At 31.8% G+C, this 17171-nt stretch overlaps 1 protein-coding gene and 1 long non-coding RNA gene across 6 annotated transcripts in view; both read right to left on the bottom strand.

Moving 5' to 3' along the window:
• Positions 1-17171, bottom strand: part of Pde11 (Phosphodiesterase 11) — a 456074-nt gene that overhangs the window by 209718 nt on the left and 229185 nt on the right. The gene's annotated exons all lie outside the window — the stretch shown is intronic.
• On the bottom strand, positions 2532-14882 carry LOC143206578 (uncharacterized). The gene is made up of 3 exons (XR_013008459.1): positions 14760-14882; positions 3674-3785; positions 2532-2811 (listed from the first exon to the last, which is right to left on the bottom strand). It is a non-coding gene; the product is annotated as an uncharacterized LOC143206578 (long non-coding RNA).

Here is a 17171-nt window from a genome sequence, read left to right as displayed (position 1 = left end):
ATTATTCAGAACAGTATACATGATATTTTTGTGCAATTGAAATAATGTCAATTACTCTATTCTCGTTAAAGATTCTCTTTAATTATCTTTGAGGAAAGCCTTCTAGATATTATCTTATAAACTAGGTCTTGTCAGTCGTTTTTGTGCCTCAATTTGTATCGTAATATCAGCAGGAAATCAGCTTTAGGTCTACCTGCACATTTTTCTTAAAGCCCAAAAATTTTATATCTGGTCCGAGAAAACACCTTTAAATGAAGATATCTACTAACTTGTTCTTGTTTGTTTGTGGTTATACAAGAGGATATTGCCGAAAATCACAATCCACTATAACTTGCCATACAATGACTATGACACACTATGACATAGAGAAGGTAGATTCCAAGTTGAACAATGAGTGAAATTCAATCTATATCTTTTAGACCATAGTTTGAAACGATCGAAGCTTAACACTTTTATAAAGCTAATCAAGGAAATAAGAAAAATACTTTTTTCTCCTAATTGTCTTGCACTAGATAATTCTATTTTTTCACTCGAAATTAACTCGACTTAATGGTGTTAATAATACTTTTACTCCAAAGGTTTTATGAGGAGAATGGTTAGAGGAAAGAAGTAATTTTTTTATTACTCTTAGTAGTTCCATAATCTGCCCAGAGGGCAATAAGTATTTGTTATATTTATATTATATATACATGGCATATAGAAAATAACTTCATTAAGTGATGTCCTGTACAAAAAACTATTTTAATTAGTTGATCTTATAACATATGATCAAAGTGATGAGTATAGATTTATACAATAATATTTTGTTGTTATGACAACTTGGATTTGCGCCCGATAAACCAATATATTTAGTAGAGTTTAAGTCCAATGTTTCCGTTTGGCGAATATGTGATTCTTCCAAGTTAGGCATCTATCTAGGTGCATACCAAGATATTTAGCATCCTCTGCTTGTCGGAGTTGGCAGTTATTGATACAGACTGGTGGACATGTTCTTCTATGCAGCGTAAAAGATATATGACTGTATTTTGTTTCTTGGCTTTTGTTGATTATTAGTACCTCATAATCCGGATGAGGGAGAACTTTTTTCAATTTAACCTGCAATCCCGTATGCCATATATTATCAAGGAACTAATAAAAAATCATCTTCTTTCAGTAATTGCATTAGCTATAGAATGAAGGATGGTATTTACCATTTCTGCTTGTCCAAAGAAGTTGGTACTTTTGCTGTCCCGATATGACTGATTCATCAGCCTTTAAAATATCCTAATTTATTTTACTTTCGCATGTTAATAACATTTCTTCGGTTGTGCTCTCCTTTGCCATTCTGCATTCAATTTTTGGCATTGTTTGCAACATCTTATTTCAGAAACATGAAAAGCATGAATTGAAAAAATTATTATTAACTATTAATTACTATTAACTATACTAATTGAACTAACAAAGCAAAATGACCAAGTGAAAATAATTAATCTACAAGTTAACAGGCTCCTTTTAACTAACAGACTGACTGCTTCTTTATTTGATTATCAGCATGTTGTTCACTATGAAATCATTTCGCCAAAAAGCCAAACTTTCAACGATTTATAACAAAGCAGGATATTATTTGAGTTAATGTGATGTTGTTAAAAAGTAATAAAGCTATTCGTTCCAAGAAGCAAACGTCAATTGTTTTTCAATACTACCTTTCATCAATTGTTTTTTTGTTTTCATCAAAATCTCCACTCAACTCATTTCGTAACCAGTCTATTTTCCAAATATAAAAAAATAGTGTGAAAAAAAATCGATTCTATAATTTTAAGTCATTTGAGAAGGTTCAGAACACCAAAGAAGGTTTTAAATTTATATTATTTTCATTCTCAATTTCATGGGTCAAAACGCCTCATATCTTGGCCTCACATTTCTATGGTTAACTCACATTAACATTAAGTATAATATCCGAGGATACGGAATTGCCTCGGTCCTTTACCCACTCACCTGCCAGAAAAGCAGATTACATCGAATGATCAAAGTTGTAGTCTACAGGTTGTTAAACAGATCTATACACGTATATGAGCCAGATACTTGGAACTGATCATTAGTCCTGGCAAGATGGAAAACTTTCAAAGAGTGCAGAAAATAATTCTAACGCAATTTTTGAGCGTTCAATACCGCAATCTTGCTGAAAGATTCAAAAACGTTCAAAAAAAATAAAATCCTTATTCATAAAATTCCACATATAGTATATGCTGAATAGCCCAAAAACTCATACATCAAGTCCTCGTGCTCCCAAACTGATGTTTTCACGCTAACCCCAGCATCGTCTAACATCAGTTCTCGTCATTAAGAAAATAAATCACACCAAAAAAATTGCATTTTTAAAAGTTAGTTGGCATAAGACATTGTATCCAAGGTAAATTACTTTGAAGGAAACAGAATAATACCTTGAAATATTCGGAAAAGCAAATAATTCATTTGCGTTTTATTTCAAGCTACTTTTTGATCATCGTAGTAGATATTTGTTTACTAGTGTTTCCTCACTTAACTACCAACACTATAATAATTAATTTCTGTTATTAACTAAAACATCGTAAAATGTATTATCTAATTGAAATGTTTCTTTCGCAGTGATGTTTTAAAATTAACGACAAATCTTATATTTCGACCCATTAATCCTCGTCCCTAATTATGTTATAAACAACATCGGGGCTCATAATTCCGCTGGCTTTTATGGTGACGCATTTTGAAATATCGCTGCCGTCGTTCAGTCCGCTTTTCAGTCTCCACCGAACAGCTCCTTTCAATTCGACTCGGCTTGGTCTTGAGAAACGAGCCCTTAAAATATTTATCTACGTTAGTGGATCAATAATTAAATTGTATTCGGGGTAATTTAATTCATATTATAATCTCATTTAAGTGAACTTATTCTCTGATGAAGTACATAACGTTTTATCGATGTATAATTTTGGGCCGCGTATATTTAACAGTAAAATATCGCTTAAATTACTCATTTTAAGAAAGAAAATGTTATCACGGGTAGAAATTGAAAAGCGTTGTTTTACAAAACATAACGCCGTGGAAAACGGGGAATCAACTCATTGGCGAATTTGATATATCAAATCAAAACATGTATCTACGATCCTCATCATTATATGTGCGAATTAGATACAGCGTGACATATCTTTAAGAGCATAAATGGGGCTAGTTTTGATCAAGTAGTGTCATTTGCGGAAAGTATTGCTTCTTTCTTTTAATTGTAAGCTCAAGTGAAGTGATTTCCGAGAGGAAGATAGAAAAGCATCCCAGAACTGAAGATGTTGCTGAAATTGTTGCCAAACTCAACAAGAAACCCCCCTCTCAATTGGGGTCTCAATTGGTTACTCCACAAATCATTTTCCATTGATTAAATGTTTAGGGAATGGTTCAATAAGAAGGATATTGGCTACCATATGAAGCAACTACTCTCATGGCAGAAAAGAAAGGGGTTTTGTATGGCATGGTTACCTGGAGACAAAAAATGGATAGCCACATTTTCAAACAAAGTCAATATGATGTGAAGGTCTTTTGGTGTATATGGTGGGACCAACTCGGTGTAGTAACATGACAAACTAATCTTGTTATATGACAATCCTCATCTGCATGTTATTTAAGAAGTTAGAAATGTCTTAAAATGCTAAAATGGGACTTTCTACCTTACCAGTCGTATTTTCCAGATATTGCTTCTTTCGATTATCATCTATTCGGGACAATGACACACTGTGTTCCTGAAGAAAAAGACGAATTTGATCGACGCAATATCCGCATATTACCTAAAAAAATGTACATTGTATACCCCAAAAAATTTTAACCTCTAAAATCAAAGGCACTATTTATATGTTGAATTTAAAAACGTAATTTTTTATGATCTAAACGCTTATGCGTACATTCCAGTCAGTTTCATATTTCTTAAAAAAATATCGATAATCTCGCTGAAATTTTTTTGCCCGATATATCGATATTTTATTCAAAAAGTTATCGAACTTTTAGTTTTAAATTAAAATATCGATATTAAAAATCTAGGGTTTTCGAAGGAGAGTATCAAATTATTATTTTCAAATTTTGGCTAGAAAAATAGGATTGGAGTAAAAAATATGAATAATATTAATAGTATTATTACTGATATATCGATATATTGAAATATCGATATTTATCTCCACGCCGATTAATCATGATGTTAAATTTTTTTAAAGTCGAATTATATATCTTAAATAATAATCTTAATCATATACCATCTTATATATTAACACCCAAATTATTTAAAAATATTTATATTAAATAATAATTTGATAAACTCAGTGGACATTCAAGGAAAGGCATCATCGTTACATAATTAAGATAAATGTTGTGTAACTACTTCGGCACTAGTAATGTATAGAAAAATATATATCCAAAAAAAGGACTTGCTCTAAGTTAGGCTTTAGATTAAAAAACATATTTCTCGAAAATAACAACAATACTGTTACTGAAATGTTAAATCGTTCTGAATGCCATTTAAATAGAAAAATTATTGTAGTATTCTAACTGCAGAAAAAAACTACTCTAGCAGTTAGTTATTGATTACAGTCCTATAATCCTTCATAAATAATATTTTACATAATTTTTAACAGTTATACGTATGTATTTTCAAATTCTAGCTCTATGACGAATTTACTCGTGACTCAACCACAAATTTACTAAATGGGCTAAATGTTACAAATTATTTGAGAGTGTTTATAAATTATTCATTTCGATTGATTCATCTTAGTTCCATATCTTCGCTTTCGCTAAGTGGTTATTACTAATATTGATGGATGTTAAGTATTGTTAATATTAAAAATGATTGGGTACCATTTTGTAATTTCTTAGTTTTATCTTAAATAAATGTACCAACTTTAAATAAATTCACGATTTATTAAATTATCAGATTTAAGAATATGTTTGAAACTATCTTTTACCACTACAATAATTATAATGTTTTACCTACTTTTCATTTGTACATGAACAATGCGAATGCAGAATATCAGTATCCCCCAAATTAAAATTAAAGTAAACTAACTTTACATACAGTTAACCGGAATATTTATACTCTATACAAGTTCGTGTGGTTTGATTCGCTGCAACTTTTTGATTTGTGTGCGTAGTGCATTATTATTATGTACATATGTCAACTAAATTTGTGGCGTCAAAACGTCACAATGTTGCCGTATCAACTCTTACTTTTAGTTCAGTTTGACTTTGACATACAACCATAAATAAAAATAATAATTAAACATATAATAAAATAAAATAATAAAATAAATAAAATAATTAAACAAAAATACTGTTATCAAATATAATTTATTTTAACATAGTAAATATAATGCATATATTATCAAACGACTTAAAACTACAATGAAGTACACAGTTATAATAGTTTGTAGGTTAGGGTTGTGTTTGAGTTAGAGCTCTAGGCGCGTTTGCAGTTGTATCCCCTGGAGGTTTAATCCACCAATTAACAATTGTATATCATGAGTGACATTTTAGTATATTGGTCTCATTCTGAAATATCCAGGTCTAATCTAAATACTTAAATTGAAATATTAAGTCTTCCTTCATTTTACTCGTATTATATGCTTTTAAACATTTTATTATTTTAAAAGTATTATCCGGGAGTTCTAGTAGTTCTATTAGAGACGCAATCTGTTATGTCTGGCTTCGGAATTTTCAATCAGAGTAATAATAAGCAGCGATTTGAAATTTATCAAAACAAGCAAAGCATTAAAATAAGTTTGCCGGTTTATAACTTCTTATCACTATTGTTTTGAAGAATCTTGCATACATTTGACAGTCGGACGACTTGCACAGACTTGTGTCTCTTTTAACTAGAATAAAATGAAAAGGAAACTATTTTCTCATTCTTAAACGAATTTACAAATTCCGGTTGACAATACATTAAACATCTTGATGACGTATGTATAAAAAAACTTTGAACAAACCATAGCTATTAAATACGATTGTTTCGATATATCTTTATATAAAATAGCAGGTTTAGTAGCCATTTAGTATTATTGAGGCATTCAGTGTATATAGACGCTAATCATGGAAAGCTCAAAACTGTAATTTTAACATTTGTTACTTTTGTTGTTATAATTTGAAGAAATCTGCTACCGAAGCCATCAAACACTTTTAGAAACCTATAGTGATGCTGCTCCCTCATATCTAAATTGGCTTTGGTTTCAACGGTTGAATAGTGCCAATTTTGACGTCAGTGGCAGAAATCTACTTGAAGAATCAAACAAATTCTAATGGAATGAAAACACTAGTCAAAAACTCAGCTTAAATTGTCAACGAAATTTCAGATAGTTCAAAAATTGATGAATAAACTGTTTCAATTGGGATGGAAAATAATTAAAATAAGAGAAAATGACTACCACATCAATTGACTGAAGATTCTAGTTTCGAACTGTTCATTGAGGTCAACCGACAAATACTGTTGCAAAGAAAACCAACAATAGCAAGTAACAAATGCACAACCATTCTCTTGTTACAGTTCGAACGGAAAATTCTGTCGCACCCAGCGTACTCATCAGACAGCACCTTCTATTTACCAGATCCATGCTATGGATTATCTACCACAAGATTTTGAAATACTGAAGAACTGCTAATGTTGATTGATAACTGAACCGCTGCCAAACCAACTTTATTCTTTGGGCAGTATCACCATATTGCAAAAGATGTAAAAAAGCTGTAGGAAATCATGCCTAATTACATAAATAAATAAATGCCTTTTAAAGTAAAAAATTAATTAGACTACATGCAAGCGCCTAATATGTTACTAGCCTTTCTTCGTAATAATAAGCAATGGAAATCGAACTGTTTTTTGGCATAGTTACTAGTCGGTTTGCTGATGTAGTGCAACCCTATATTATAGGCTTTATTAATGACTGATAAATCAATCTTTTTGATCCTAAGTCTAGTTGTTTCTTCTGACTAACCACTACAGTTGTATCTATCTATCAAACATGATATTTCCAATTTAATCTACATACTTCAAATGATATAATTATTATAGGATTCGGTCTTTTGTCGATCTAACGAAATACAACACTTTCCTATAGAGAGTTCCTATAAAATCAATTTGCGTTCTTTATTTCTTGTCACAAGGCACAATGGTTAATAAAGAAGGATACACCTATACAATTTGATATATTAGATAAAATTATTTTAATTCTATCTAATTATTTATATTTAATGAATTTTATCTCAATTAGGAGTCTGAAAAAAATGTGATCTAATGTAATATATTCCAAATCGGATATCCGGTTGCGCATTGGTTAATTTGAAGGTTGCCATATAATGATGTATTTATGCTGTTTCTTCCTATACGATTTGGGATACTAACTCGAGCATTTTATTTTTACATTGAAATTAATTTTACTGATTTTGATTTATACGAAATATGCTATTAATGTCCATGTCATTACGACAATATCCGATCTACCGCAAATGACTTTATCTTGTTTAAGTTTAAATGAATTTAACGAATTCCACTTGTTATATTTTAACGGCCGACCAGAGTAATTTAAGTTCAAGCAAAACATTCAAACAGACGTTACGGTAGGAAGTAAAAATGGTTCGGTAGGTAAAAACTGAACGTTTATTGCATACAAGATCAAAGATAGACCCCAATCAAAGTCAATTTTCCATAACACTTAGGCAACATCCTTATCCCCATCGACTGAATATGCTGACGCCAGTTGATTTTATATATTAAGATATTTTAACAACTGAATAAACTCCAACAAATCGCTCAATCTTATATATAAAATTCTCATGTCACAATGTTCGTTCCCATACGCCTCAGAAACGGCTTGACCGATTCTTATCAAAATTTGTATGCATATTCAGAATCGGTTACTATCTATTTTTCAAACCCTTAAGTGGTAAGGAGCGTCCAACCCAATTTTTTTTTTGGACATTTTTTTTAATATGTGGCATTAAAATACAAACAACTCTATATTTCACTCAATTTCAATCACCAACCCCTGCTTTTTAATAGTCATTTTAATAATTTTGCCATTTTTTATTCCGCTCGATGACATCAATTATTATCAGTTGGTAAGTTATCCCCTTCATGTGTTTTGCTACCTCAGTGTAACTCTCATATCAAATATATTCTCAAGTAACTTTATTATTCATTTAATAATAACTAATATTATTGAATATAACTTATAAGTGCCTTACATAACCTCTAAAATATTCAACACGTGTCACGAGCTCGCGCAAACAACAGATATTGATTTGTAAGTATACATTATTTTTATACGTTTATTATAAAATCAAAAATTATTTTTTCTTATTTATAACAAAAATATTGTTGGGAATGTTAAAAAACGAATTCGGCGAAAGTTAGATTATTTTTGTTAGATTTGTGAATTTTTTTTGTGTTTACTTATAACCAACTTATCCAACTTCTACAGAATTTTTTTTCACCATTTCTACAAACTATCTAATATTTACATGCATATTTAATGTAATCAAAGATAAAATAAATTATTAATATAATAATTTTCATCATCAAATATTTCAATGAATTATATTTATGTGTGTTTTGTATTGTACAGTGAATAATGCCAACAAAATGCAAACGGGCCAATTTGAGCCGTGATACAGATAAATCTAGAAGCATTCGAAATAGAAGAGCCCAAATAACCGAAGAACAACTACAGGATGAAAATACCGGAGCGCGCGTGAGAGTGGCGCAGTTGCGTCAACAACAAAACAAAGACGGGCTATAGCATTAAGAGATTAATATTACGTAATGAATTAATGATATTGTAGCGACCTTGAGGCATGTCGAATTTTACATAGTGGAATAACGGTCTACAAAATACCCAGAAATATAATCCCAGATGTTGAACACGGGCGGGGTGCCAGCAGCGCCAACTAGAACCCGATAACGAATAGCTGGCAACCCCGAGACGTATATCTAGGATGTTATTGAAGGGTATTGCCATTCATTCAGTACTCGACCATCGTTTGGTTTAGACGTGCCACCATTTACTGCCCAAGCCTCATCTCCCGGTAACACCGCTGCCATCCGTTTTATCTATTTTGTATTTTCCACATTTTTCTATCACCTCAATAAATAACGGTCACATAAAGTAAACACCACTGTTTCATTTCGTTTTTCCTCCATTCACTGAGCCCTATAAATAAATTTTAAAAAATTTTGTTTTGTGTCTTGTTATTTTTATATTCCCTCATCGTTGACAGCGCTCCATGTCTCTTTCACTCATATAACACATCCTTATATACTTCCAATAAGTTAGTTTTTTTACACCTTAAATTCTCTAGAAATTATTTACATGGCAAAATAACGTTTGCCGGGTCAGCTAGTAATATCTAATTTCGAGGAATTTACAACAAACGGCACTTATGTTTCACCAAAACACAGTTTTTGGAAATTTACCTATTTTGTTTTGTTTAACTCAAAAAATAAATAGTCAGTAATGTGTTCCAGAAATAATTAAAATTATTAATAATAAAAGTAATTAAAAGCATTAATTCAAGTATTGAAATTATTGATTTTTATATTTTAATGAGCTGCAACAAAGTGATATTGGAACAAGACAATATCCGTCAACATCAAAAAAATTACTAGAAAGACTATTTCGTCCGTAATATTTAAATGATACTGAGACTTATCACTATTCTTATCTATGCCACATTATCTGTCTGAGTAGCAGAACCATTATCATGAAAACACGATAAATATAACTCTTGGCTAACGTAGATTTTTTTTTTCTATTTTAAATCGCCCCTATTGTAGTGCTTGAACACTTGTTTTTATTATATGACTGATATTTATGAGTTTCAAATGACCAATTTATTTTCAGTAATAATAATTTTCACTTGGTTTATTAATTCATTATATAGGATTATTGAATCGCAAATGAATATAACACTTTGTGTCACATTCGTACTCCTGCATAACTGGTAGGAAATCACGTACGTTGGTACAATCGTCGAAGGATGCCTGAAGATATTTAATAATGTTTGAGAGAACGTGTATTGCATCCATAGCCGTCCAAAGTCAATCGAATTGCTTTGAAAGCGACAATAACACGCTTTCTGTGATTTTTTCTATATTTCGAAAACATAACATATCGACAGTATATTGGCATGTGGTAAAGCATGAATATTAAATATTCAGGGAGTTATCCCAAATAGTTGTACGCTGTTGTTACTCCTGCAGAATATTTTCCTCCAAGTTTTGCCTGATCAATGGGCTCGACAACCATTCTGGCTTTGAGTATGGTTACCCTCCATGTCTTTATGGAGACTGCTCGTTCCGTTTTTTATCGAAAAGACTTTTGTCATATATATCTATGACCTTTTGTTCAACAAACCTGTCTAAATCATTAAATAATAGATAAATAAATTTAATAAATAATCAAAACCATATACCCTATAAAACCATAGTTTTAAAAATTAAAAAGCATATTCTAGGAATTCATGAAGAGATAATTCATGAAACAGATGCTGGGTGAACAAGCACCCAAATGCCAAATATATGCACCAAAAATTACAGGTTGACAAGCGACTAGAACTAATGTACTAATTTACTCTACGTTTACTGTCTGTTGAACCGTAATTGTACAAAAACTACCGGTACTGCAAATTAAACGTTTATTGATAAGTTTGGCTAAAGGTTTAGGAGGATCTCCACTAATAATATAAAAAGGATATATGTTTATAGATTTCTACCTACTTAAATTTTGTGAAAAAATGTTTTTACGATGAAAATTGTTAAAAAAAGAAACAGTTAAAAACACGAAAATTCTATTATAGCTTACTTAATTTCTAATTTTAAAGTATTTGTAATTTTATAGGATTATTCGCTTGCATATTTTTTGTTTAGGTTTTAGATCTTGTGATTACAGCTATCGGAGACAATAGTGAAGAAGCCTCACGAAAATTACAGCAGGCAAGTGACAATATAAATAATTGGGCACAAGCTTGGAAAATAAAAATTAATGAAAGTAAATCTGTACATGTGCAGTTCACCTATAAACAGACCGTACAAGCACCAATAACATTAAATAATACTATCATTCCATATATCAACAACGCTAAATATCTCGGAATGAATCTCGATACAAAACTTCGCTGGAAGGAACATATAAAGAAGAAAAGAACTGGAATTGAGATACAGGAAAATGTACTGGCTAATTGGAAGAAAATCACAATTGTCACTACATAATAAATTGCTATTATATAAGCAAATATTGAAACCTATATGGACATACGGAGTTCAATTATGGGGATTTTACATATGTGGGGAAAGATTAAGATAAATAAAATAAAAATTTTTCACAACAAAGTCCTGAGAGGTATTGTGGGTGCACCCAAATACTATAGGACTGATTACCTACATCGATACCTTCAGATACCCACAGTCAGTCAAGAAATCAAGAGAATTGCAACGGGGCATGAGGAAAGACTCCATTCTCATACTAATATTGGAATATTGAAACTTTTGGATACCACCAGACCAGGACACAGACTCAAAAGAATCAAACCATCTGATCTTGTGTAGTGTTGTGTAGTGAGGTGCATATATTAAAAAAATCAGCAGTGACGTATATAAACATTATTTCACCAGAGACTGAGTTAGGGCCGATGGGTCCTCCTAGTTATATACCTAGATTTAAGTTAGCATAAAGACAAATTGTAGGTTAGACGGAAACGACTAGTAACAATATATCAATTAAATAATAATAAAAAAGGTTATAGATCAACAGAAAAAGTCCAATAAATGCAGTGCATCAAAGAAACCAGAAAGTATACTATACACAGCCGTTATGACATTTTTAAAAAATATTTTTGCATCACACATAAGGTGTATTGTTTATCTAGCATGATTTTATGTCATATTCGGACTGCTAGAATTGCTACAGTGATTTTATTTTTCCTGATAGTATGCCGGGGTATAATGGCGGGCGAAATTCTTCCATCGAATTCCCTTCATTCCCTTCCACGAAATTCATTACGTGCATATGACGTTATTTGCAAATTCTATTAAATAATTTTGGAAATTTCGTCAAACATTAGCTATAGCATTTTCCTAATTATATAGTTAATTATATTAGGGAATTGATAGCTGGTTATCGACAGAATGTAATAATGTTTAAAATTTATCCAAATTAAACAATATGACCGAACTCAGCTGGGACCTAATAGAAGATAACAAATTATTCCTAAATAAAATACAATTTCTTCTCCTCTATTCTCCTCTATCCAAATCCAGACTCTGCAAAGTTATCCTTAAAGGACTTATGCTAAGACCTTGTAAATTCACGCATTCCTTTCTGTTAAGGAGGAGGGGGGAATATAACTCTTTGACGACATCGAGAGTGTGTGTTAATATTTAACTTAAACAATAACGGTAATATCTAACTTAAAGAAATGTTAAAATTAATATCATAAAAACGAAGAGCAAGGAAGAAATAGCGTTATCCCTGTTACGAATCACTTATGATTCGGGACTGGACGGAATTAATAACACCACCTATGACTTTGGAAAAAAAGAAAAACTTTATTTACACCGCTGGTCTTTTATATGATTTTAAACGGCATCGATAGAAATTACAGCACCCTCGACTATTTCTTCTGCTTATTTTCTACACTGGCTTTCTTGTACTATTCTTGTATCGATATAAATCATGCATTTAACAATTCCAAGGATCAGCAAGATAAAACTTAGTAGAATAACCTTATATTCCAACTAGGACATGAAATTAAATAATTAAAAAAGGACATCATGAGTGAATTTCTGCGTGGACTTGCTATTATGCTAGTGCTGAGTATTCATTGTAGAGAGCTTCCTAATATTCCTAAACCAAGAAAGCCACCTCATTTAAGAGCGTCATATCGGCCAATAATATTGCCGACAATGTCCAAATTATTTGAAAAATTCCTTTCTATTGCTTAAAACATCTTATATTCCATATTCCAGAAAATCGCTAGAATAAAATTTCATAAAGCATTCGATAGAAGATTGGCATGATAGTTGAAATTTAGAGTCCTGTGTAACTGAGGATACATTATTTAAAAAATATCTCCGGATTTGGCACATGCGCACTATATGGCATATAAAACCATAGAAAAGAGTAAACTATATTGCTGTCCCTTTCTAATGGGGGTACATTCTTTTCGAGTCGACCGGTACAGCCCATCAAATCAAAGAACATAAAAATCTAGAATAGTTAGATTTGGTCTTACATGGTTTTTAAATATGGAAGAACAAAAGTAAGTGCAGAACATAAGGGACATTTTTTAAACGCGGGAATATAAGTTGATTGTGTGATGTGAGTGAGATGGAGCTAGAGTTTGTTCAGAGTGAAAGTCGAAGAATGTGGAATTCAGAGAATCACAGAAGAAGAAATTGGATATCATTTTGCTAATATGTAAGAACAGTGTACAGTGATACTATAAAATAATTAAATTGGTTAACAAAAGTAGACCTGGATCAAATAAACAAAATATAAAACTATCAATGACACCCTAATGTTCTAATGACAAGGAAAATATAATTATATAAGAGTATAGGTAAATACATTATTGTTTTGTAATAATAATGATGTATGGACTGAGATTTCTTTAAGCTTAAAAGTATAATAATCCATTCATTTTAGACTAGTAAATGTACAAGGTAGTCAATTCATTAATGGGGTTTGTGAATTAAGTAGCGATTATATTTGATCATATTTGGAGATATCTAGGAGAATTTCACTGCTTTTATATATAGTTGTGGTGTCTTGGTTTCTTCGTTGTGCTAACCAACTATATTGGCTGGGTTTGATCTAAACGATTTTGGTCTTCTTATGGTAATGTTTATTTATATGGTTCTTCGACTTCTTGTTAATTGTTCAAATATGTAAATTAATTTAAATACGGTGTTTTTATTAAAATAGAAAGGGATATAGAAATTATTTTTATTATTTAATTTTATTCAATAATTTTTTAAATAAAATATGTTATTTCTAAAATGTTACCATTTTTATTTACCTCCTGAAGCTATTTACCTGATTATATACATTCTCGACATTTAATCTCCTAATGACGATAAAAAATGTAAGTAAATAAAGCTGTATATACGCATGCGCCAAACTCGGATTATTCTCTGTTCTAAAATTAAATGACACTCAATATGCGCATGCGCAAAATCCGGAAATTTTTATGGAGTATTTTGTCCTCACACTCGCGCCTTGTCTACATTAAATGAATATGTTGCTACCTTTGTAGATGACACAACAATCGTACGGCTTCATCAGCACAATAATGTTGAGATTCTCCACTTAGGCTTAGTCAGAAAATTGGAGAGAGTAAAACCCTTTGATTTAGTTCACTGAAATTATTAGTAAAACTCAGTGCACAGTAAACATAATGACATAGGTGTTTGTCGTAGAATAATTAACTTTGTAATTTTAAAACCGTAGCAAACTAGGATAAAAACAAGTAACATTTATTATTAATTTACGAGATTGCTATAATATATGATAATAATAATAATAATAATAATAATAATAATAATAAAATATTGAGATCGTAACCCATATACAACCGTCTTAGTCATCAAATAATACTTATGTTGGGACAACCAAAAAAAGCTAACAATTTAAAAAAATATTAAAAAATATTGAGTCGTTTAAAGTACAATTTTACAGTGAACTGACACTGGGATCTGTCATTAAAAATTCTCATTCCCATAATATACTTACACAATAGTGTTAGATGTCATTGTCAATTAGACACACTAAACGATCAAAACAGAAATATACAATCGGCACCATCCGTATTATACAACATTCACGAAACGAACAATAGTAAGTATCAAATCGTTCCGTCTTTAACCCATAAATATTACTAATGCAACAATGAGGACGACTTATTGTGTATGTGTATTTTTTGTGTTTGTTGTTGCTCTCTCGGCTGTTTCAAGGTCACACCGACTACATACAACACAATAACCCGATGGGCGCCGCTTGTCAATCATTGTCGAATTTAATTATCTCCAGTTTGCGAGAACGAGATCACGACAACGCGCGCAAAAAAGGACGAGCACAACTTACGGTATATCTTGGCGCTTCATTCTTCCTGATTAATGAAAGGCACTTCGATCGGTACGGTTACTTTTTCTTTGGTCGCATTGTAAGTTGCACAACGTTATTTACGTAATGTCGCGAACTGGGTTGAATAGATGTTTGGGTCGAGTTCTCTCTGCGTGCGTATCGCTCCAACCATATAACTTATCGTAAACCAAATTAGTCTGGTTGATTTTTAAGGATAATGGATGATTCTGCTTGCTTTATTTGTACGAGGGTCACTATTTGTATTTCGGGAATTGGCAACACTATTGTCATGTGAGTCAATCTGACGGTTCCATCGCAAAGTTTTACATTTTTGACCATATACGTACTCAGAACATTTTGTCGCGCGGACGCTATTTATTTATTTTATATTTAGTTGAAAGTTTCGTCTAGGCAAAAAATGGAACTGAATCGTGAACATTTTCGTGCGATGATTTTTTACGATTTTCGATGTGGATTATCACAACAAGAGTGCATCAATCAACTTAATTTGACTTTTGGCGATGAAGCTCCATCAAAAATCACCATGTATCGCTGGTTTAGTGAATTCAATCGTGGTCCTAGTTCGCTGTCCGACGAGTTTCGTGAAGGTCGTCCAAAATCGGCGGTTCTGCCAGAAAACATCGATGCTGTGTGCGAAATGATTAAGCAAGATCGTCATGTCAATATTGTGAGATTGAGGCATCCCTAAGCAATAGTTCCACCAGCATATATGCGATTTTACTTGAACACTTAGCTGTGCGAAAGTTATGTTCGCGTTTTATCCCATACTATTTGACATTCGCTCAAAAAAAGGCTCGTGTGGATTGGTGCAAAGAAATGCTTAAGAAAATCAGTCGCGTTGCTTCGAAAGACGTTTATAAAATCGTGACAGGTGACGAATCATGGATATATTCGTATGAGCCCGAAAGTAAGCAGCAGTCGATTGTATGGGTGTTCTAAGATGAACCAAATCTAACAAAAATTGTTAGCGCACGAAGTACTTCAAGGTGGCCTCTTTCCTCAGGAAAACTGATCATATTGCAACAGTGCCTCTAGAGGATTGTAGAACAGTAAATTCTGATTGGGACACAACAATTTGCTTGCCAGAAGTATTCGGTGAAATAAGGAATACAAACAAGAGACACCGGATTGTTCTTCATCATGACAATGAGAGCTCTCACACATCGGCTTAAACAATAGATTATTTGAGCACTCCATATGTGAAGAATAAACTGCTTGGTCAACGATTTTCATCACCCGAAGAAGCTAATGAAGCGTTCAAAAATCATGTTTTGAAGATATCTCATTCGGAATGGCATACTGCTTTGAAAATTGGTTTAAGCCTATGCAGAAGTATATCGATCATCGTGGCGAGTACTTTGAAAAACAATAAAAATATATTCATAACTTAACTATTTGTTTTTTTCCTATTCCCGAAATATAAAAAGTGATCCTCTTATAGTCTATTGAAAATAACAGTGAATTGACGTCATCAATATGTTTAATGTATTGCCTGTCGTAATTCGTAAATTCGTTTTAGAATCAGATAATATTTTTCTATTCATTTTATTCCATTTAAAAAGAGGTAATAAAACTTCCACACAATGGTAGTGAATTTTCGGATAAACAATTTCATCGACAGCCACACATTTCGACCGACTAGATGGACATTCCACTGCAACGTTATCAATTCAGATTACGTGAGTTCACTGTTTTATTAAACGGACTATATATAATTTCTCGAAAACCAAATAAGACTGGTTGGTTTTTAAAGATAATGGATGGTTTGACTTACGTAAATGCAGCAACGGTATGTTTTATATATTTATAACTCCACCTGGCATATGTATATGTTTTTGCTAAATTAAATTGCCCATCTGGGACTGTTATACCTGCATTTTCAGGCTCCATATTTTATAAATAGTACTGGAAATATAAAATAGTTCAGTCCGCTTAACCGCTTCAGAATAAAATAAATATTAACTACCGATTTTTCAAACCCTTAAGATAAATTCCAATTCAAAAAATATCACATCTTTTAAAACGATTCACACTATAACT

The sequence above is a fragment of the Rhynchophorus ferrugineus genome, unplaced genomic scaffold (genome assembly GCF_030347505.1).
Source record: "Rhynchophorus ferrugineus isolate W39M unplaced genomic scaffold, kcgeb_rfMv2 rfM1, whole genome shotgun sequence".
Taxonomy (NCBI): domain Eukaryota; kingdom Metazoa; phylum Arthropoda; class Insecta; order Coleoptera; family Curculionidae; genus Rhynchophorus; species Rhynchophorus ferrugineus.
The sequence above is the reverse complement of the archived record's forward strand: the minus strand, read 5'-3'. Positions and strand labels throughout refer to the sequence as shown.